This window comes from Stegodyphus dumicola, chromosome 12 (assembly GCF_044657685.1).
Source record: "Stegodyphus dumicola isolate Sdum_Otavi_A_Nest chromosome 12, ASM4465768v1".
In the NCBI taxonomy this organism is placed as follows: domain Eukaryota; kingdom Metazoa; phylum Arthropoda; class Arachnida; order Araneae; family Eresidae; genus Stegodyphus; species Stegodyphus dumicola.
In genome coordinates, this window is record NC_140779.1 from 50,050,777 (window position 1) to 50,074,180 (window position 23,404).

At 34.9% G+C, this 23,404-nt stretch overlaps 1 long non-coding RNA gene across 12 annotated transcripts in view; it reads left to right on the forward strand.

The window, feature by feature from the left end:
* The window catches only part of LOC118203653 (uncharacterized), a 254,465-nt gene that overhangs the window by 212,178 nt on the left and 18,883 nt on the right, over nucleotides 1-23,404 (forward strand). For 7 of the 12 annotated variants that reach the window (XR_015044430.1, XR_015044436.1, XR_015044433.1 and 4 more), the window contains 2 exons: nucleotides 21,256-21,394; nucleotides 22,319-22,468. The exons of 2 other annotated variants lie outside the window; for them this stretch is intronic. This is a non-coding gene — a long non-coding RNA (uncharacterized LOC118203653). The remainder of the gene's footprint in view (nucleotides 1-21,255; nucleotides 21,395-22,318; nucleotides 22,469-23,404) is intronic. 3 more of the 12 variants (XR_015044431.1, XR_015044428.1, XR_015044435.1) reach the window with 2 other exon arrangements.

Below are 23,404 nucleotides of genomic sequence, written 5' to 3' on the forward strand. Positions count from 1 at the left end.
AGCTGAGACAAACACTTTGCCAAAAGTACCGAAGATAGAGTTATCCCACTCAATTTTAAGAAAAATATTTTATTATGCTGTGAATTTTTACTACGGAGAATGTCAAACATGATATTTATTGCCTCATATAAAAGAACAATTTATTTAAAGCAATAATATAAGTTGCAGAATTCGATTTTAATTTTAGTCATTTTTGCTCATTTTCCTCGAAAGGTTTCTCAGAGGTGCTTCACTGTGCCCTATAAAAATGATAAATATCATTCCAGCAGGCGGACTTTGTTTCTTTTTCTTTACTTTTTCCTCTTTTTTTTTTTTTTTTTTTTTCTCTCATCACTGATTCATCAAAGAAGAACGTTCAGCGGATCCATCAGCCAATAGCGTTTGCGTTCGAGAGGATGGTAGGGGGGTGGATATGCCCCACGTTCGGAACAAAGAAGGAAATATCGATTAGCATATTGTGAAATCCCTCTTTTCTTCGAATAGCAGATTTCGAGTGACGAGGAAGAACGCCAGAACGTTTCCATGGAAACCTAACCTGTCTTCGGGATTTTTATCATCGTTTACATATAGTACACTATTTACAGGAAGCATGAATAATTTTTTTCTTCTGGTTTCACAAAACTTAGTCTACATTTTGTGAGATAAAAACAAAATGTTACCAGTTGTGAAAATTTTGCTTCCCGAAAGTTCATATAAATGTTCATATAAATGTTCATATGGAACAAATAAATGAACTTTTTCAAGATTATTTCCAATTGCTTAGAGACAAGAGGATGTTAAAATAATTAAATAAAAATATACAAGAAAGGTATTACATATCTCATTCATTGTTTCTGTGCAAATGATAAAGAAATTAAAAGTTACAGAAGATACATTTTGTTAAAAATATTTTCGTATATTAACAGAAGAAATACTGGCTATTAACAGAAGAAATACTGGCTATTAACAGAAGAAATACTGGCTATTAACAGAAGAAATACTGGCTATTAACTAGTACATTTTTATGTTCTTCAAAGAAGTTTCCAATTTAAGCCCAGGCAAAGCAACTTCATTGTTATTTACCTTTCACCTACGTTGATGCTGCTGCAGGTGTGTTACACTAACCACCTAAAATGAAACTATTAAAAAAATAGCTGATAAGTTTCCTATTGTAACGATCGCGCAAAAGAATTTGTTAAGGTTTATCACTCTCTCGCTGAGCTCGCAGTCTGCTGTTGCACTCACTCCTGCTAACAAACTTTTTGTCTTTTTAGCTTTATTATTAAGTATAATTTTTTTCGCACTTATGCCATATACAATTCAACATCAATATTATAAATAATTTTAAAGCAGCATAAATGTTTAAAATTCTCGGTGTAGCGTTAAGTGTCAGCATACATTTTTCTATTTTTTCAGTCTTTTATCATTTTATCATATCAATGCTGAAGATTTCTTAGTAAGATGGCTTCCAAAACTTTTTTTGACTTTTTATTATTACTGTTTTGTGTTTATTATTTACTGTTTTTATTGTATTTACTGTTTTCTATATATTTCGTCGTTATTATAACTAATAAATGATGAGCAGAACCACACATTCTCCGCTCCAACACCTTTTCACATAACATTAATTTTAACGAGTTACGAAAAAAGCCTTAAAATCTTATGATGTGTATAATTTCGCGAAAATTTTTGTAATAATTTGTTTAACCTCCTAATATGATTACATTTCCCATTTTATTCCAGATAGCATCGATCTTCATTTATTTGAATAAAAGATATATTATAATATAATTGTTCAATTAGATTATTGTTCAATTAGTATAAAAATTTTAAATAAATGTCACTTCTGTATTTCTGTCCGTACTCTACAGATTCATATCTATGGATTCTCTAGCGTTCTGAAAGCAATTTGGGATAATATATAAAAAAATTAAGTAAACTACTAACTACACTATGATTTTAACAAGTTAAAATAATGCAATATTTATTTTAAAATGCTAAAAAAAAGGAATTCTTTTTCTAATATTTATTATACTGAAATTTGCTATTCAGTTCCAAACATTTCGCAACATAATTTAATATCAAAGTTGACTGCTCAGTATTCAACATTTTGTTATAACTTAATATTTTTAAACATTTCTCAATGAAAATTTTCTATTGTTAAATCCTAGACTGTCTGTTTTATTCTTTTGTATATAATGCAGAATTTTTACAATCTCTTCAGAGTGGGGAAATTAATTGCCGCTCTAGAATATCCTAATATGCTGCGGCTTTCTTTAAACACAGAAAAAAAACGAATGCATTGGGCTGACTTTTTCTAACGCTTCTATTTATTTTGCTATACCAACATTCCGAAATATTCGTTATTCTCTGACTGTTCCATATATCACCAAAAACGTCTTTTCTAACCATTTTTTTACCACATAATTATGCAAAATTTCTATTTTTTCTTTCTGGGGAGAACTTTCTTTTACATGCAACCATTTGTCGTCTACTGCTGTAGCGTCATTAGGTTATTTTGAAGCAGGAGACATGAGAACTGTTCAGTGCTTTCGCCGGGACTCCAACCCATGACCTCTCGAATATGCGCCGAGTGTGCTACCGTTACACCACGAAGGCATGCTGGAAGGAGGAAGAAAATACCTTATATATTTCTCCTTTTAAAGGGCTACTAGGATTAGAGGACCCAGTCGTCAAATCCTGGTAGTGAAGAAATATTTTCCACCGACTTTTAGTTCGGACGCCATTTGTAGAGTTCAATATGTCTTTTTTAAGCAGGAGAAGTGAAAAATGTGCTGTACTCTCGTCGGGATTCGAACCTTGGACCTCTCGAATGCGCGCTGAGTGTGCAACCATTACACCAAGTAGGCATGTTAGAAGGAGGGAGAAAATACCTTATACTGTTTCTAAAGGAATGTAAGCTGATGTAAAACACATTCTAATGTGAGATTTAACTTCTGGATCACTTTTATTGTGGCGTGCTAAACTAAGTTTAATACCTTTTTCCACAAGCATCGGTTTTAATGGAAGTTGCGCTGTGAACGTCAGCACTCTGGAAACAGATAATCTCCTAAGTCACGTGGAAGAACATTAACGATTTTGTTCTGCACCAGTTTTAATGTCACGTGTAATGACAATACCTGTCGCATTGATAATAAATGGAATGCAACCTAACAGCCCTAAAAATATGGAAAAGACTCCGCTAAAGACACTTTTTATACCACAAGTTTATTTAAAAAGTGAAATGATTCAACAAAAGTTTGAGTTTTGCTCAAATTTGGACAGTTCCAAAAAATACATTTATTGTCAAGCAAGTCTTATAAATAATATTTACGGTTATTTATAAGACTTGCAGTCTTTACAACTCAATCTATATGGGATGATTTTCATCTCCGTCTTTGTTATTAAAGTTCAACATTTGCATGATAATAATTAGTTTGAGCTGAATAAAGGTACTTAATACAACACTAATTGCGTTAATTTATTTAAGCCTTTTATTATTATTATTATTATTATTATTATTATTATTATTATTATTATTATTATTATTATTATTATTATTATTATTAAAAGGGCTTTTGTAATCGTCTAGGATCGCCAATCTAAAGGATGCTTTTCTTACTCATTAACAAATAAAACAATGACAGCTAAATCTTTTTTAGAGTTTAAAATTCTAGCTAAAAGTTATTTAATTTAAAGTGAATGAATGTTTTTTGAATATTATAAATAAATATACAGTAAAAATTCTGATGTTGACCACTGCTGAAAGTGACTATTACTTCTGAGGACATAATTCAGAAATGGCGATCACTGGTAATTGTTTTATATGAGGACATTTAAATTTTATTTGCTTAATAGAATCAGGTTTCCTTTTTTTTGCCGATAATCATTAACTGGGTTAATGAATTTCAGAAAATACGTATATTTTCCGTGTAATGTCTTTTGAGTAAAAGAGCCAATTATCGAAACGGGCACAATAATAAAGGGATATATATTTTGCAAATGGCTGAGGACAGTTAGGCTATTGACCATTTCGCAATTTCAAAGTGAAGAACATTGCCGATAATACATCACAGGTTGTGGAACTATAGTATGGACACAAGAAATGAGTGGATATTGTCACACAAGCATCCATGCCTTCGACCAGATTCAAATCTAAGCCTATACTATTTGAAGAAACTCTTTCTTCTTCAAAGCGTTTTTTAGTAATTTGTGCTTCTATTTTTTCGTTCAGATTTCACATCAAGTTGAAAATGTATTTTACTTTTTATTGCACTTTATTCTAGTTATAATTTTTAGTTATTAGCGTTAATTAATTAGTAAAACTTCATTTTATGTTTACAACTTGGAGTTTGCTTCCGTAATTAAGCGACAGTTTTTTTTACTAATTGAGACTAAGCTTATCTAAAACAGTGCAGAATTATTTTAAATATTTTTAGAGCTTACGAAAGAGGAATTTAAAGAATTCCTTGCTTGCTTATTCCCGAACGAACTCAAATAGTGTCTTTCAGGATAGGCATAATAAGCAGTTATTAACACAACAAACGTTTGGGCCAGCAAAATTGCTTCTTCCAACGCAAAGATAAAAAAAAAAAAAAAAAAAAAAAAAAAAAAAATTTAAAAAAAAAAAAATCAATAACTCTTTCTGAGTTTACCTTTACCTATTGTTTTTTTAATCCGATTATATTACGTTCCATGCGTGATCTAGCATTGCCAACCGCATCCAAAAATGCCTTAATTTCAACAACCATTTGCTTCTAGCGCCATCTGGGCGTCAAAGAAGAAAGAAGACAGAAGTTACTAAAAAATAAAAATAGAAATAAAATTAAAAAAAGAAAAAAGACAATTTGTTGAGTCAGGAACTTAAAGCAACTTTGTGTTGGCCGTGGAAGATTTCGTGTCTTCTCCGCGAAGAGGGTAGAGAAGGTAGGCTGCTAACGGAAAAGGGAGGGCGAAGCCAGTGTGTGTGGCGGCGGGGGGGGCGAGGTGGAAGGGATGGTACCTGGACCTGAAGCGTAATTACAAATCTCTAACGCCTCTAATTCCACAGCTCACGTGAGGCACAAATTCAGCGTCGAGAATCTAATTTCTCTTCCGCACGAAGTAATCTCGGTTGGAAATCCATCTCTTGGAGAGAGAACGAGAGAGAGATTCCCAATTTCGCGTTTTAATTTGGAAGGACCCTTTAAAAGGGAGGCTCGACGAAAAGGGATGGGTTGGACTCTGTTGCTTATCTCTCGTGTTTCGCGATGCGTTTCGGCGAGGAGAGACATCTGCCGTTAGAGTTTGGGCATTGTCTCGCTCTAATGACGAAATGATTGGACGGTGTTGGCCTTCTGATAAGCTCGAATCGATGGCAACACGGCGCTCAGCAGGTTGTTAGACGCAACAGCCCCTTTCTACAAGAGAAGATAGGCAAGAGTTTGCTGAGGTAGGGTTGCTTGTGGTATTAAACACTCCGAGTGTTTCAAACAGAAGATGTGGTCTCTGCTAAATCCTGCAAAGGCCATTTTTCTTGTAAATGTATGCGTTAAATTTAGATAACTAACTTGAGCCTTGTTACAGATGAAACTGTGCACTACTGGAAATTGTCAGTGTAAATGCATAATAAAAGGAGTTGGCTAAATATTTCCTACGGTTTCAGAATGCGACGCACATTATTCACGTTCTAGTATTGTTTCTGCCCGTGCAGTGTTAACTTTGCGGGTGTCGGCTAGAAATGTCCGATGAATCTTTCAAGTCGCATCAGTCACTCTGACTGACGTTATAAAAATGCCTTTATATCGGAAGAACTTATAATAAATGCCTTTATATAAAGATTATAAACAGATATTTAAAATTAAAATGATTAGATTATAAAGTAAAGTAAATATTCATAGTTTATTAAAATAACAAGATAATCAAGCAAAGGATCTATTATTTTTGTTAAAATGAGTATAATGCGTAAAACAATTGTTGATTTAACATGGAATTTTAAAAATATCAAGCTGAGATAAGGATATATTCTGAAATGCTGTGCAATTTAACTGAAATGCTGTGCAATTTAACTGAAATGCTGTGCAGATACAGTAGGTTTACTTCGGAGCAGGAAGCATGAAAAATCAGTGATACCACTGGGGCAGAATTCGGATTCCGGATTTTCCGATTGCTAGACGGACATGCTTCTAATTATGTCAAGAAAACACGTCGGTATTTCCCATCATTGTTGTGTTTTTGTAATGAAATTTTAAGTACTTTTCATTTGAAATAAATTTTATTGAATTTTTAGTGATTCTTACGAAATTGTTAGCTTCTTATTAGAAACGAACTGCAGAAAACAAGAGATGACTCCATTAATAAAAAATCTGATGTGTACACCATATGACTTCCTTGTTATAAGCAGTTTTTTTGCATTTCATTTAAACTTATTTCCTCGAATTTCATTACATGTATATTTCTCATTCAATTACTTCAACTTCGCGGCAAGGCAAAAATACTCAAAACCTTAAAATACATTTATTAAAACTCGAAAAATATTAAAAAAAAAGTATAAAACACCAGATACAGTTAAAAAAATTATGAAAACAATTTTTGAAATTCAAATAAACTTTCTATGCAAAAATAATCAATTCGGCCAGCGGGCAAGAAGGCAGATTTTTCGGTGCACAAAACTGAAAGTTTCTTGAAGGTCCCACTTGACAAAAAAACACTGAAATAGCAGATACTGACTTAATTCACTATTCAGCTAAGTTTCAAATGTAAACAAATATGGCTGCTATGGTAAAAAAATTAGGCTTAGCCGCACTGGAACAACTTTCAAATTGTTGATAATTCTATAACTGTTGCATGTAGATTAAATAAGACATAAACGCCTTAACCGGAAGATAAGAACAATGTAATTCAATCATTTTTAAAGCAAAAAAAGCACAATTTACCAATATATAAGAATAATAATAAAAAAAACTCAGCTCTTGGAGTCAGTAACAGAGTGTATATATAATACTTTTGGTGCTTCCGATTGCAACTAAAAAGTGACGTGCACAACTACATACTATAGCAGTCCTATATACAAAATTCCAACGCTCTGAGGCTACTCGTTTTTGAGTTATACGAGATACATACATACGAACGTACGTACAGACGTCGCGGAAAAAAATCTCTTTTGAATCCATTTTAAATCCTTTTTGCAACACGTTTTGGGGGGGGAAGTCCTTTATTCTGTCCTTACGTAGAGATGTCATGCAAAAACATCGTTAAATTGTATTCAATAGCGGCCAAAAGGGATATTTTTGTTGAAATCTGACACCCAAAAATTACGCCTTTACAATACTTCCTTTACTTCGTACAAGGAAGTAAAAACCACGGATTTCAGAAAGACGTAGAAATTAAGAGGCAAAAAATTAAAATATATATATTTTAATAAATATATACAGTTATCCAAGCTAATATGTAACCTAAAACAGAATTAAAATAAATTTTGTTTATTTCTGTTCATACATTTTACTATTTTTGCGCATTATTAAAAAAAAAAAAAAAAAAGAAAAAAAAAAGAAAACTGAAACCTTTAATGCTCTGAATTTTGGAAATACATTCCGAATTGCTAACTGGAGTATTATCGGAATTGCTTGATTTTATATTAAGCGCAGAAAAGACGATGGGAATTTTCCCGACTTAAACTAAGTTACCGATCCCTTCAATTCTGAATAAGGAGTGGGAATCATTTGAAATACATATTCTTTTGCAACTGAAATCGATCAAAGGGAAGGTAAAGGAATGGCAAAGAACTCATTATTTCCTCCCGGAAGAATAAATTCTCTATTTGTGCAATGAAACTATTCTACTATTAAATCCTTTTTTTCGGGTTTAAATGACGAATATCTTCTTTTTTTATGGCACTAAATTCACTATACCCCATAGCGACCAAATAATTCATTCGATTTTGTCGCTTGGAGTGAGAGAATCTATTAAGTTTTGGATCCGGGCCAAAGATCTGAAATATGAAGGGCGAAAATTGAAACATTTTTCGAACATGTGGGAGGAGAATAAATAATAGCAAGATGAAAAATGTTCCTACTACTTTGCTTTAACGGTTAACAGGAGCGAAGCATTTGACATTGCATCAGTAAAGTGAAAAAAATTGGGGTTTGTTTGTAAAGTTCACTTAAAAATGCAATAGCAGTTAATTAGTGGAGACAATTCAAGTGCCGAAACAGGTCTCATTATATATAAATTTACTAATTTGAAGAATAATTTCTGTCAACTTCAAGTTTAAATTTATTGGCTACGAGAAATGAATTTCAAATGATGAGATGAATTTTAAGATAAATTGAAAACAATTTACATTAAATTTATTCTCAAATTACAGCTAAGTTGCCCAAAAGAAAAACATTCTATATTAGTTTATTACTCAACCGAATCTGAAGGACCGACTCGAAAATTAATTAGCTCAAAACAAATTTTAAAAATAAGAAATAAAAATTAATTAATGAAATAAATAAGCAAAATAAATAAGATCGAAACTATTGATACTGTTTGAAATACCGGTGAAATTTATTAAGTTAATAGATTCGAAGAGATACATATATTGAAGAGTCAAATCGTTATGACTACCTTCTCAGTAATGCGTTGTACGGTCTTTGGCTTGTAGAACAGCAGCAGCTCGCTTTGTCATGGATGTCACTAGTTCTTGGTAGATGACTGGGGACAGATTGTAACAAATGTCTAAGTAGCGGTCACGCAAAGTCGAGATATTCCGACATGGTGGCGTTTGACTCCGAGCTCCCGTTCCATGGCATCCCGATTGTGCTCTATCGGGTTAAGATCCGGCGAGTTACGTGGCCAAGACGTGAATTGGACTTCATTCTTATGCTCCTCGAACCACTCCAACACAAATCGAGCCTTGTGACAGAGGACGTTATCCTGCTAGAAGATTCCATTTCCAGTTGGAAAGACAGACGCCATGTAAGGGTGCAATTTATCCGTTGTTATGTTCAGATAGTAAGCAGCTTTCATGGTTTGTTATACCACAACGAAGAGTCCCAGAGCCATCCATGAGAACGTGACCCAAAGCATAATACCGCCACCACCAACAGGTTGTCCGTACAGCAGGTCATACACAGGCGTCACCGCCGCTTGTGTATGACCTGCTGTACGAACCAACTGTTGGCCTGGAAGACGGCGTCCCCTGACACGACCATCTGCATGACGAATGAGAAATCGTGATTTATCTGATCAGACAGCTATCTTCCATTTCATTTATTCGTGGTTCAGTCTCGATGTTCCTCAACCCACTGTAGGAGTAGTTCACAGTGACGCTTGTGGTCAACAGAGGCGCACGAATAGAAAGTCTGCTGTGCAGTTCCATGTACAATAATGTCCGCTGAACTGCGTGTTCTGGAATACTTGCACTTGGACCTGCATTTTGTTGTGCTGTCAGCTGAGTCACTGTCTAGCACCGATTTTATTGCACCAAGGGGGACAGTATTCGACGTCCTTTTTCTTTGATGACGCATGGACGTTCATCTGCGCATCTACTTCTGGTTTCATTGCCATTTATCCATTTTGCGTAAATACTAACATTGGCATATCGTGAACAACCTACCAGTTGTGCAATTTCGGAGATACAAGTTCTGAGTCTTCGGGCCATTGTAATCTAACCTCTATCAAATTCGCTTAGATCAGCAACCTTTCACATCACTTTCAAAAGTAAGTGCAAAGAATGATTGCGTACCTTCTTCAGCAGCAGTTAAATACCATTTCCAGTTAATCACATGCCATCCACGTCATCCAGATGAGTGCATTGAAACATGTGAGGACGGTCGCAATATTTTGGCGTCACTGTATATCGCTATTTGATGAACGTATATACAGCAGAATGAAATTGCCTGATCCCACGTTCATATAAATCATACTTTTCAACTTTTTTTGGTGGGGAAGGTCTCTCTCTTCCTTTCCCCCCAAGTTTATTTTGTTTAGCGCTCCTTTTAAGTTTGTTCTGCTGATCCTACTCTTCCAACAACAATATTATGAAATGTATAGGCACTCCTTGAAAATGCCTGACATTTTGTAGGTCTTTTTAGCAGTTTCATGGCATTAAGAAGGTGGTTTCATGGCATTAAGAAGGTTACCTGGAGGTGTAAAACATATAACAGATTTTAGAGCTCATTCTCTTTAGAACTAACTGATTTATGATTTTGAAATTTTGCATACTTATTTCGAAGTCCTTGATATAGTATTTGCTGTCTTATTTTTGTTTCAGTTGTTAAAAGGTTCAGATAAAAATAAAATAAATACCTTCCACATCATCGACATATCTTTGCAATATGTACGTCTACCTCGTATAGTACAACGGATAAAATAAGTACTATTGCTACCTGATTTTCTTTTACAAATTAGAAAACTAATTAATAATTAAAATCATCAAATTAAATCACCCTTAATCATATTTTTTATTTCTGACATCCCAAAATGGGCTAATTTTGAATATAAAATTATAGGTAATTTCTAAAATTTTATGCGAGAAGAAAATATTTTATTGTTCCCTCACATATATTTTATATAATTGGTCAAATGTTTTTGAAATTATGACTGACACTTTCAGAGAAATCATGTTCCCAAACACGAAAATTTCAATTTTGATAAATCTTAACTTAAAGTTACAACTGCCTTTAAATCCTCTGTATATAATATTATGTTCTTAATAGTAATAACAAATATAATAATAGGTAAGCCAAAATTTGTAAGCATGCATTATTAAATATTTAAAAACTACTGCACATATAAGTATCATAATGAAATAATGAAAACTGAGGAGTCGTAATTTTTATACGATTTCGAAGTACAATAATTGGCCATTTTATACAGATGCATTGTTTGCGCTATTAATCAAAATCTATTGAAATTATAATGAGTTCAAAGAAGTTCAAAGAAGCCATACAGGCAAAGAGGAAAATGCCATTTCCATGGAACCCTAATTGGAAAATGAAATTACATTATACCCTGTAAGTACATTCCTTTATTAAAATTAATAAAAATTTGCACAGACAGTTTAATAAGTTTTTTTTTTCCTTGCGTAGCTGTATATTAGCATAAAATATGTACAGAAGCATTTTATGTATAGTTCATGGGAATTTAAAATGAGAAATTTCCTGAAATGCAAATGTAAAAAAAAAACCGTATGGCCCTTTAAATTGCAAATGCTTAAAATATCTAACACCATCGCTGGTAAATGGCACCTGGGCGACTTGATAACATCAGTACAATCGGCGTTAAGTTAATGTCATCCGCGTAACTGCGAGCCGTCATAGTGTCTTAAAAGACGAATAGAGGTGATCGTGTATCCCAACAAATCGCTCCCTACACTGTCATACCTTGGGTAATTGCCGTATGCCTGTCGACAACAAATGTCGGATCAGACTGCTGGCCTGGCGTCGTCCTGGCGTCACGCGCGTAAGTTGCTCCTCAGCACTCAGACTGAATCGGTATTCATCGCTGAAGATCACACGCATTCAGGCAGTCACACCTGCAGCTTGCACGAATTCGCTAAAAATCGACACTGCCTATGATGTGGGATGCGTTTTAATGAACGTCGGGAGCATATACCAATGTCTGCCAATCGTCTTGGAATGGTTTTCATTGATATCATCGGATGCCTGGAAGGTAGTAAATGGTGTAAAATCGATGTTAGCGACGTTGTTGGTGCGGAAGCAGTTGCTCTTATGATTGCGCCATCCTGGCATTCATTTGGTTTTCTGAGACGCCCTGACCGTCTGCGACGGTAGATACTGTACGCCCAGTACGCCAGTACTGAGGTCTACTGTTTCGAAGTCCGACAACTGTTCGTAATGCCACCGATTACCTCTCACAGGCGTCTCTAGTCACAATACCGTCCATCCAAATCGGCAGATTCGTTTGAATACTCCTGCGGCACGAGCAATTATGCTTTTAAATTCTCGCAGCAACGCATCTCATATGCGCATAGCGCTTACCTTTGTCTCATTGGCGTCGAAATTCAACTCATTTACATATCTTTTACCTGCCGAGTTTCGTGATTGTAGCTCGAGAACTTCTGGGTGTATATATTTTTTGAGACCAGGATGTATATTTATCGGTGTGGCCGATTCCAACCCAAAAGAAAGTTACACAGCTACATGTTATAGCAGTCCCATTTACAAAATTTCAGCGTTCTGGGACTTCTCGTTTTTAAGCTATCGGAGATACATGCCTACATACTTACGTACAGACGTCACGAAAAAAAAAAAAAAAAAAAAAAAAAAAAACTCTTTTGAATCTATTTTAAATGTATTTCACAATTCGTTTTGGAAAAGAATCCTTTATTCTGTCCGTACGTACAGATATCACGCAGAAACATCATTTGAAATTTTTCGCGATTGCAATACTTCCTTTGCTTCTAATAAGGAAGTAAAAAAAAAAAAATACTTAAGCAACAGATCATGTTTCTTACATTTTACTAGGTTCTTTTTTAATTAAAATAAGTGTAACGAAGGAGTAGAGTTTAATCTCTAAAAATCGAGCGGTCGATTTTTTCCAAATTAAGAGCTTCTCTTTCAGGGCTGCCATGAGGTGATAGTAATATTCTAAGTCTACTGAAAGTTCAATAGGATTCGAAAGATTTCAAGTAATGAAAATGCTGAGTTGTCGAATCTTCTTGAAGGTTCATAGGATTCAAGGTTTCAAATATCCCGATTTTCCGTTCATTAATTACAATAATGCTACAAATGTTCCTTAAAATACTTTAAAACGATTGGCTACATCATAATTTAAATGCATTATGCATTCATTGCAACATTTAATTTGAGCTGCATCTATTACTTTTAAATGACTCAGTTTGATATGTTATTAATATTGATTAAATTTGAAAAACAAATTAAAGATTAAAGATGCTTTAGTGAATGGCAACATTCTGAGAAATATTCATTTGCGATGGCTTGCTAAATGTAAGAATTTTATCTTTCGAGCAATGGCAACATTTCTTAGGCCGCATAACTGTGAGAATTAACATTATCAATAATTTTCTGCTACAGTATGCTTTCGTGGTGTAAGTGAAGTAGGTCTGACTAGAATTGCCAGGTCCAAAGGTCGAACGCGGATAAGGCATTGCTGATTTTTTCATGCTTCGTTCTCGGAAAAATGCTTAATGACTCTAGAAAATAATGGTCCGAAAGTTTTGAAAAAAAATTACTTATTCTATTTTCAACTTCAAAAGTCAGTTTTGAAGTAACTATTATTCAAGGTCTTTTATGAATTGCAATATAAGCAGCATCTTCCGTTCTGTTATATCACAATGCAAGTTTCGTTCTCCTTGTATATTACATAACTTAACTCCAAAAAATATTAAAACAAGATTCAAGCACCATGAAAATTTATCTTAGAGGCGTTTGCTGGGTCTCAAATTTCATTCTCTAAATGTTTAAGGATTTATCCGAAGGAAAACAGCCAAAATTGAGTACATTTTTTTGAAATTTTTAAGTTTTGCAAATTTATCTAAAAAAAAAAAAAAGGTTCTGTAAATGTATTAAGACATTTAGGAAATAAATACTTGAATTAAAAAAGTCTGAATTACAAAGCAATCCTGCTAACTTTGTAGAGACATTAGGTATTTTTGGAAGCAGGCAAGATGAAAAATTAGCAACGCCTTCTCCGGGAATCGAACCGCGGACCTCTGGAATACGCGCCCAGTGTGCAGACCACCACACCACGAAGGCACACTAAGAAGACGGGAGAAATACTTAGAACACTCCTGCTTTTAAAGGGCGAGCGGGTTCTTTAAGGTGACCCAGTCGCCAAATCCTGGGTGTGGAGAATCATCATCCACCACCCTTTTAGTGTGGAAGTCATTGTAGAGACATTAGATATTTTTGGAAGCAGACAAGACAAAAAATTAGCAACGCCTTCGCTGAGAATCGAACCGCAGACCCTTGGAATACGCGTCCAGCGTGCAAACCGCCACGCCATGAAGGCACACTAGGAAGGAGGGAGAAATACTTCATAACTTAACTAAGCGCTCATATGATTGAGTTAAATAGGCTGGCAGAAATTATAGACGTAATGGTTATAACAGTAATTAGTTGAGAATAAATTAAAAGGCAATTGTTATCTCTAACTCATTATTCCTCAACATGACGAATACCTCTGTTTGCCGAATCTTAGCATTTGGAAGTTCGTTCCCAGAAAATGTATAGAAAATTGCTTCTGACTGAAAATTCTGTTTTACTAGTTTTTAGCATCCATAATTATTATGTAAATATCATTTTATATATTAAATACTCTTTATGTGTCTTAAAGAAAAATCCATTATATTTTATTATTTACTCACTTTATATGTTAAAACGGCAAACAAATAAAGAAATGCTACATAAAAATAAGACAAATAAAATATAAAACGCAATGTTGACTACGATATCGCTGGAATTTTGACCATATTGTTATTACTGCTAAATCCTGCGCAAGAAATTTGTGTCTAGATATATCAAATGGTTGCTGTAGTTACTTCTAACACTTGCCGGGTATGTTAACACACATTCACCAGAAGATTAAGTCTTTTGTGTGTGTGAAAGCCTTGCTATTGTAGCTGCTAACATATGTAGTAATCATTATAGAGCTTGGGAGAGTGTCAGTCAGTCTCAGCGAGATTGCTGTCAACATCACACTTCAACATCAACTCCAGACAACAGCACCGACTATATTGCTTATAATAATATCTATAAATTATAGTTAAATATGTCTAAAATGACCAATCATAATTCTAGACAATTTTAGTCTTTACTCATGTTAATAGTCATTTATGATGTTAGTAATCACTGATGTTCAATCGTCACTTTTAGAAGTTGTCCACAGAAGGGGGCTGTCTTGGCAGGTTGCATTGTATTCTGTATTATTACAGACACCCGTTATTAGAGAGACCTGAACATTGTTGAAACTGTGCATTTGACTCTCCTATTACCTTCGTAGTGTTTGTTCACTTTAGAGACAGCTGATATTTTCCCGGATGCAGATTTTTTAATGCTTTTTGAAAATCTAACCGTAGGTGCTGGTGAATCTCCTGCATTCTACAGCTTTTCAATAGGCGGGCTGCTGTTTCTTATCAGACCGCTCTCATGCTTTTGTTTTCTAGTGATATTAGAATTCATTTAGCTCGGCTGCTCCAGATGTTCACGTCGAGCGCAGGACGTTAGTTATTGCATTAGAAACTTTCCCCCTTCTCTTTCAACTCATTTCTTACAACCATTGGACAATTTCTTCTACGGCCCTCAGCTTCAAGCGTGATTGAAAATGAAATCTTTCCCATTCGGGGAAGGTTGTTTGTTTCTTATTGTTCCGGGCTGCCATTTTTGCAAAAATTCACCTCCATTTCCGAAATTGATTTTCGCTCCTCGCGAGTGAGCGAGAGAAAGCGGAACGTGTTTTTGCTTCCAGAGATGCAAATTAATGAGTTTCTTTAATGAAAAGGAGTCTTCTCAGGAGAAAACTGTTGGTAGCAAAATTAATGAAAAAACAAGAATTCTTCGATCAGGCGAAAACGAAGGGGTCCCCTATTACTGTGATTAATAGTTCGCCGACCGACCCGCTTTTATTAATTTACCGAGAAAACGTTGAATTTCCGAAGATTTTTAAACGTACCGCGCTGTCCATCCATTGATTGTTCGAACTCCAAATGCCTCGTGAAGGAAATTATTTAGCGGCTATTACTTTTTTCTCTCTGCCTTTGTTTTTATTTGTGCACTTTTTTCCCGGCGGGAATTTGGTACATGTCTTTCTAATTTAAATACAGTTTTAAAATCTAGACATTTACTCGTTATTAAAACGGCAGGTTTAAGACTCTGCCGTACAATTGTAACTGTAACCGTAAATAAGGCGACTGGAATAAAGTTGGAAAGCAAAAGCCTTTACAAAAAGCAATAGCTTTCCATCACAAAATACAAGAATCGCTGAAAAGAAAGATAAAAGTTTTTAACAATATTAACTTCCTTTAATAATATTTTTTTTAATTCTAAAATTTTTTGTAATTTCGTAATTTTACTTTAACTTTGTTTAACAACTTTTGTAATTACAGGATTTCTTATAAATTTGTAATTATATATTTATAAATTTGAAATAATTTTGTAAAATTTGACTGAATTACAAATTCTAAATTTGTAATATTTTTCTTATAAAATGTATTGCTAATTTAAAAAAAAAAATTATCTTCCGCTTTGTATCGCGAAATCTGAAATGTGAAATACTGGAAAAAATATTAGTTAAATAAAAGTTCATTTTTTAGTGAATAATTATTCATCTTTTTCAAAATTTTCAAAATATATAAAATTTAAAAGCAATTGTTAATATCTGAATTCGTCAGATAAATATTTAGTTATTTCCAAATTCCAAAATTATTTCCAAAAAAAAGTTAATTATTTCCAAAATGTTAGTTCTGATATTTAAATATTTACTGTTATAAATATTTGTATTCAGGGAATAAAAGTAAATTTTATATTCAAACTAGTCTATATAACACTAAATACACAAAAATTTGATTTTAAGAGCTGGGAGACTGTAGGATTTATTCTTTTGTATGATGTAAATATTTATATTGTGATTACAAATTTTAGATGTTGCAGTCTGAAAACGTAAGATCACGGTATAAATACTTCAGAAATTAACTACTAAAAGTTAAAGAGAAAAATTTATATACATAAATGAAAAAGAGAAATATGGAAAACCATGCAAATGTGTGTCTTCTTAAGTAAAATAATACGTTCTTTCAGCAAATCATATATATAAATCTTTTACTAATGATTAAAATTTAAGCTAAAATCAGGCACAATTTCAATTTGGAATTTCCGCATTTCTTTTTTGAGAGCAGAATGGTATGAAAAAGAGGTTAACAAAAGAATGAAAACATACATAATTTTTTGAAAAAATAAAATAAAAACATACATACAAAGAGAAACTTTCAGTTTATATATAACTATAAATCCGGATCACAATCACTACAATAACTTTGAATGCAGATGGTACTGAAGTCAAATTAAAAATTTTGCTATCGATCTTTTTCAATAGATTTTTAGCAACTAATTTTATTTATGACCCTCCGAGTATAAAATTACACTTGTTGAAAAAAGTCTTAAAAATGTCCAAATAAAATAGTCATAGCCCACCGAGGGAATCAAGTGGGCAAGGATCCATTTGTTCGGGGAATTTCACACCCTAATAGATATAGTAATTTTTAGTAGCGATAGAAGTTTTTCTCTTTCCTTATACAGTACATGACGTTTTTACACTTTCCGAAGAAGATATCTAAGAAGAACCCTTTTTCAAAAAGCTTAGGGTTACTAATTAGTTTTATCTTTTTTGAAGTCAAATAGTTGCTTGGATAACAATAATAAATGCAAGAGCTAGCAAAGAAAAGAAAAAATGTATCTCACTTGCCTGACAGTAACATTGTGCATGTTTTCAGGCGCTCTCCCGACTTAACAATAATATTGTCTTAAGTAGAGACTTCACACCATGCGAGTGGAACTGCAATAGTCACAGCATGCGAGTGGTGAAGTAATTCTCCGATTTGCCAAAAAGTCGCTGGATTTACTATTGCAGCTCCACAAAATCCAACACGCTAAGACAATACATCTGCTCATATCTTGGATTTCTTCATTATTCGGAGCTGTGCCTCGAAACGTGCTGAAAGTCTGGAAGTGTAATCTTAAAAATACAATTCAGTACTACACTCATGTCCATAAATTAAGGATAATTCGGAGTCACGCGGAAATCGAACTCTAAAATAAATATATCACCTGTAAAATTACTACACGCATCTTCAAGAATCATATGAAAATTTCAGGAAGTAACCAGATGACACCGATGGTACGTCACAGTGACGAGAGTGTAAGAGAGTGATATATAAGGAATACAGGCAAAGAAGTAAAATTGTTCGCAGGCGCTTTATAAGCATAATAGTGTGATAACCGAATAGCTATGACACAAAGGACGCATTTGGATGATTTTTTACGTGGTAGAATTATCGGCCGTCGTACCCGACTGGAAGCATCAGACGAACTTGAAATTGCCCAGAGTGTCATCTCCAGGCTTTGGCAACGATTCCAAGATGATGGTAATGTGAGTAGACGTTACAGCACAGGTCGCCCCAGAGTTACAACGCCGAATGAGAACCGGTATTTGGCAGTTACTGCCAAAAAAAACAGGCGGAGCACAGCCTCAGACCTGTCTCGTCCGCTCTCTTCAGCCACTGGTACGACAATTTCAAGGCAGACCGTGTACAGACGCTTAGGGCAGATTGGTCTATATGGTCGTAGACCTGTCAGATGCGTTCCACTTACTGCAACTCACTGTCGCCTGCGGTTAGCCTGGAGTAGAGAGCATGCATTGTGGACACCGCAACAATGGGCTTGTGTGATGTTTTCCGACGATTGCAGGTTTAGTTTGCAGTCTGATTCTCGCCGGACTTTCGTATGGAGAGCTTCAGGTACCTGTTACCACCAAGAAAACATCATTGAACGACACCATTACGGTGTTGCAGGAATGCTCGTTTGCGGTGGAATTACTCTGGGTTGCAGAACTGACCTGCATGTTCAAATTGGAACCATGACAAGCCAAATCTATCGGGACGTCATTCTGGAACAACATGTACGTTTGTTTCGGGGCGCCATGGGCGCACACTTTGTGTTTATGGATGACAACGCCCGTCCTCACAGTGCAAACATCGTAAGCGAATGCCTTCAATCGGAGGATATCACCCGTATGGACTGGCCAGCATTCTCACCGGACTTGAATCCAGTAGAGCACGTGTGGGACATGCTTGGCCGACGAGTTGCAGCCCGTCAACCTCCTCCTACATGTCTACCGGAACTTAGAGAGCATTGCTTTTTGAGTAGTGTAATATCTCCCAAGATCAGATCGATAATTTGATACTCAGCATGCGTAGGCGTTGTACGGACTCTATCGCATCGTCTGAGAAACATACATTGTATTAACAATCATACCAACCATGTAATATTGGTTTTTTGTAAATAGGTTTTTTCTTGTAATTTGCTACAGGAAGAAAAAATCGCTAATTGTTTTAATAATATCAAACATATAGCATTTTTTTTGCTCTTTAGCTTTTGTTTAATAAATAAGCTTTACAAATAAGTCAAATTTGTTTTGCTTCTAACTCTTCCTTTGCTTGATTTTGCATTATCCTTAATTTATCGATATGAGTGTAATAGAGCTTGATGTATCTAGCCATAGGCTCGCCACGCAAGAAGGCCTTTATCACAACTTGGTCTGGTTTCACCAGAGGCTTAAACAACACTCCACTATTCATATCAGCACTACACACGGCTGATAAGTTAGATGACTTAGCTAAGAATTTCACTTCAAAACTTCAAAATGCTCTCAGGCTAAATAGCACATCGCAGAAAAATAGAAAATGAACTTCCAATAAGGAACTCAATCTCATAAAGAAGGGTTATGCTCCTCACAAGCAATAACAAAGTTTTAGGTATCCCGTAGACAAAACACTGCTTAACCAACTTAACCTTCAAGTCATGCTCCTTACACGCACACACGCTGACAATGACTGGGCCAAGTGCCTATCCTCTCTCTCTGTTTGGAAGCCCACTTTCAAACTTTAGAGATGCCACAACAACATTCCGCCCTTAACTGGCCAGCGAGGAATTGCTTACACCGAGGCTGAGAAAGCTGAGTCGCTTGCCGATCACTATGCTACTCAATTCTGCACAAACACCATATCCCACCTAACTACAGAAAATATGGTTGGACAGACAAATTTCTAATTACCGATCACTCACAGACAACATCCCTCTTGTCGTGCCGTCGGAGGTCTTTCGGTATATCTTCAAGCTGAAGACCTGCAAGAGTCTAGGTGCTGATCTTATCTCAAACCAAGATGCTTTATCAAGACCATCAACTCCTTTCTTCGTCTGGGTACTTTCCCTCCTGTTGGAAATCTGCTATCATCTCGTCAATACTTACACCAAGCAAACCTCCGAATGACCCGGTACCACATAGGTCGGTTAGTTTACTCTCGTCTCTCAGCAAGATTGCCGAGAACATCATCCTCCATTGGATCCTGACACATACAGAAACCAAAATCCTACTCATCGCAGAACAATACAGATTTAGAAAGAAGTCCACGGTCCACCAATTGTACACAGTTACGGAAATATTCTCCATAGGATTACAGAACAAGCTTATTACTGGAGTGATTTTTCTGGATGTTGCCAAAGCCTTCGATCGCGTATGGCTGGAGGGCCTCATACACAAAATAGACATCCTAGGTTTCCCGGGCTGAATCACTAACATCATCTGTTCCTATCTCACCGACAGGCATTTTGTCGTTCGTGTCAACCACACAATCTCCACTCCCAGACCTATACAGGTTGGGGTTCCACTAGGGTCCATTTCGGATCCATCTTATTCAATATTTACACGAACGATATCCCGCTTACACCACACATGCCCTAGCTATGCATGCAGATGACATAGCAATTATGTCGCAAAGTGCATCTCATGGCTCAGTTTTGCAAGCATTACATGTATTTGCACATCCATGCGTTGGAGTCCTGGCTTTGTGCCTGGAAGATTAAAATCAAAAATGTGTCCAAATTTGATACTGTTTTATTTACCAAAAAATAATGACCCCAACTTAAAAGTAACTATGTACAATACACCAATCCCCTAGACTATGCAGGCTCGTTATTTAGGTGTTATTCTTGATCACTGCTTCAGTTGGTGCCCGCATATCACACAAATTCTTCCCAAGTTCCGTGTGCGTAAACATACCTTTGACCCCCTTAATTGCTCGTAACAGCATTCTTTCTATTGACAATAAATTACTCATTTACAAGACCATGTTGCGTCCCATTATAACCTATGCCTGCCCTGTCTAGGGTTATGCCTGTAAAACCTTCATTCAGAGGCTTAAAATTTCTCAGAATGTTGTATTTCATGAAGCGGTGAACTGCCAGTGGTTCATTAGAAAAGCGGTGAGTCACCGTGAACTTGAAATTAATTTGCACATGGTGAAACTGGCTGATACATTCCTCCGAAAAATCCCGGAAGTTAATAAGTATACCATTCCTATTTTAAACAGTGATTATAATGATAATGTGAATTAAAAAAAGCCAGTCTTGAGATTTATTACCTAACGCCTTTAGCGTGTGTACTGAACTTGCTCCTGACTCTCTTTTTGTTGTGTCGTATCACCTTGTATATTTGTATCTGTATTTGTTATAGAACTTTTGACTGTATCATGAAACATGCTTTTTTTGCAATCACTAGCATTTCTTTTCTAACTCTGCTTGGCTCTTGCTGACCACAACCCCCATCTTCACGCTGATGCTCACAGTTATTCGTACCCCAAATTGACTGGTGGCAGTTAGGTGAAGCATATCGTTCTCCGTTGGAAGAAGAAGTCATGGTGAGATATTGCTACTCTACCTACTCATGAAATACTGATATGCCATTATAATTGCTATCATCGTTTTTAACACTTCACCATCTGTTACCTGTTCAGAAACTCTAAAAGTTAGAAAATCCTCTAGTTTTGCTATACCGGGCTAGCGACTCCATGCAGACACCATCAACTGCGAATGCATTTTTGCTTGAACCAACAATAACATCAGAACAAGCCCACGAAATTCATCGTAGCAAGGAGTGCAAGAATGCTCCTGTCGCAGGCAAGAGCCTTGAGCATCATACAGGTGACAACGCGATTTCACTCTGTTCCGCCTCCAGTTTTGATAAACAGCAAACATGGTGGACGTATCTGAGGGTCTCCCACTCCTCTTCCTCTTATCACCAACCTCTCGAGAAGACTTTCAGCTCTCTATGTCTTTAGATGACTCCATGCCGCAGTTATACTATTCATTTACAAACATCCATGCCTTCTCCGGGGTTCGAATCCGGGGTCCTTCGGTACCGCAGAAGCGCTCCTTTAACCACTATACCGACTAGATGACAGCAAACAAAAAATATATATATATATATTAGTAAACACTAATACTGGTATTAGAAACATCTTTCATTAATTGAAATACTAGCAAAAATATTATAATAGTACTATAAATTAAAGCATGTGAATTTTTTCTTGTAAGTCACATCTATTAATGCTGTTATTAAGTTAACAACTTTCTTTGATCATAATAGTAATGAAGTCTGAATTAGACTGGAGAATTTAATAGAATTATGTGACGTGCAAACGATTATTTGGTACTAAAGTGTGTCAAAAATGTTCTAGAAATATTTTTTCTTAATAAAATAATAGTTTAGGAATTGGTTATTTCTTGAAAAAAATTAACTGATTTCATTCATATTGAAATGTTTTTATATATTTGCTTTTCAGGGGTGCCTGGAACTTACAAATTTTGCTTTGGCTGCAGTTTGTTTATCTGGCGAGCTTGTCCTCTTTGCCCTTTTGCATTTAAAAAAGAAACTCAGGGGAGAAAAAAGGCAGAGCTTTAAAAATTTCTTTACTTTTCAATCGAGTTTTGATGTTAGTCAATTTTTACAATTTCGATTTATAATTTGGCAATATTAAATATTATTTTTATTTATGAAGAAAAGGAAAATGCTTGTGAGAATTTTTATATTTTGAATTATTTTACACTTTTGTTAAATGTTTAACTTCTTAAAGATATTATCTTGTAGTATTTTGTATTAATAATTGTTTAGTTCTTTGTAATGTTAAATGGCAAACTTTTCTTTGAAGTATTAAACAGCAATCTTGCAGACTGTAACTATTTTACGTATTAATAACACGTACATTTTACGTATTAAGAGAGTTTGTTGTTCGCAGATACAATATAAATTCATATCTCGACATCGACACTGATGAGTGAAAAGAACGGAAAGAATTGCAAATCTCACTACATGAAACATAAGACTTTCAATTCAATTCCGCAGGTTATAAGGCATGCCAATTCCAAGGCTGCTGCATTGGCGAAATATAAAATCTTTAATTTGTTTTAAAATTTTATGTATCTATTATTAAAAAAAGCGACCGCATTTAATTGCAAAACCCTCGCTTCTTAATATTTCAAATCTTTATTTACGTTTTTTGAATAACTGTGTAATTCATATAAATTAAATAAACTTAATTATAAATTAAATGCACTTAATTTATAATACATATGATTAATTGAATTTCAAAAGTGTATTTTTTGGACTTGCGAGTGAAACATGAGTATATTAGGTAAAATGTGGATTCCTTTATATTTTTCTAATAAGATTATATAGGGTGGGCCAAATAAGACCTACCGATGTTAAACACAAATAACTTTTTTATTTTCTGATATAATTTTTTTTTCTTTTTTGTAGGTTATAATTGAATTCTTGGAAATTTATTATGGAACCATGCAGTACAAAACAACGCATTAAAATTATCGAGTTTTTCTATTCTTATCAACGATCAATTGTTATGACGCAGCGT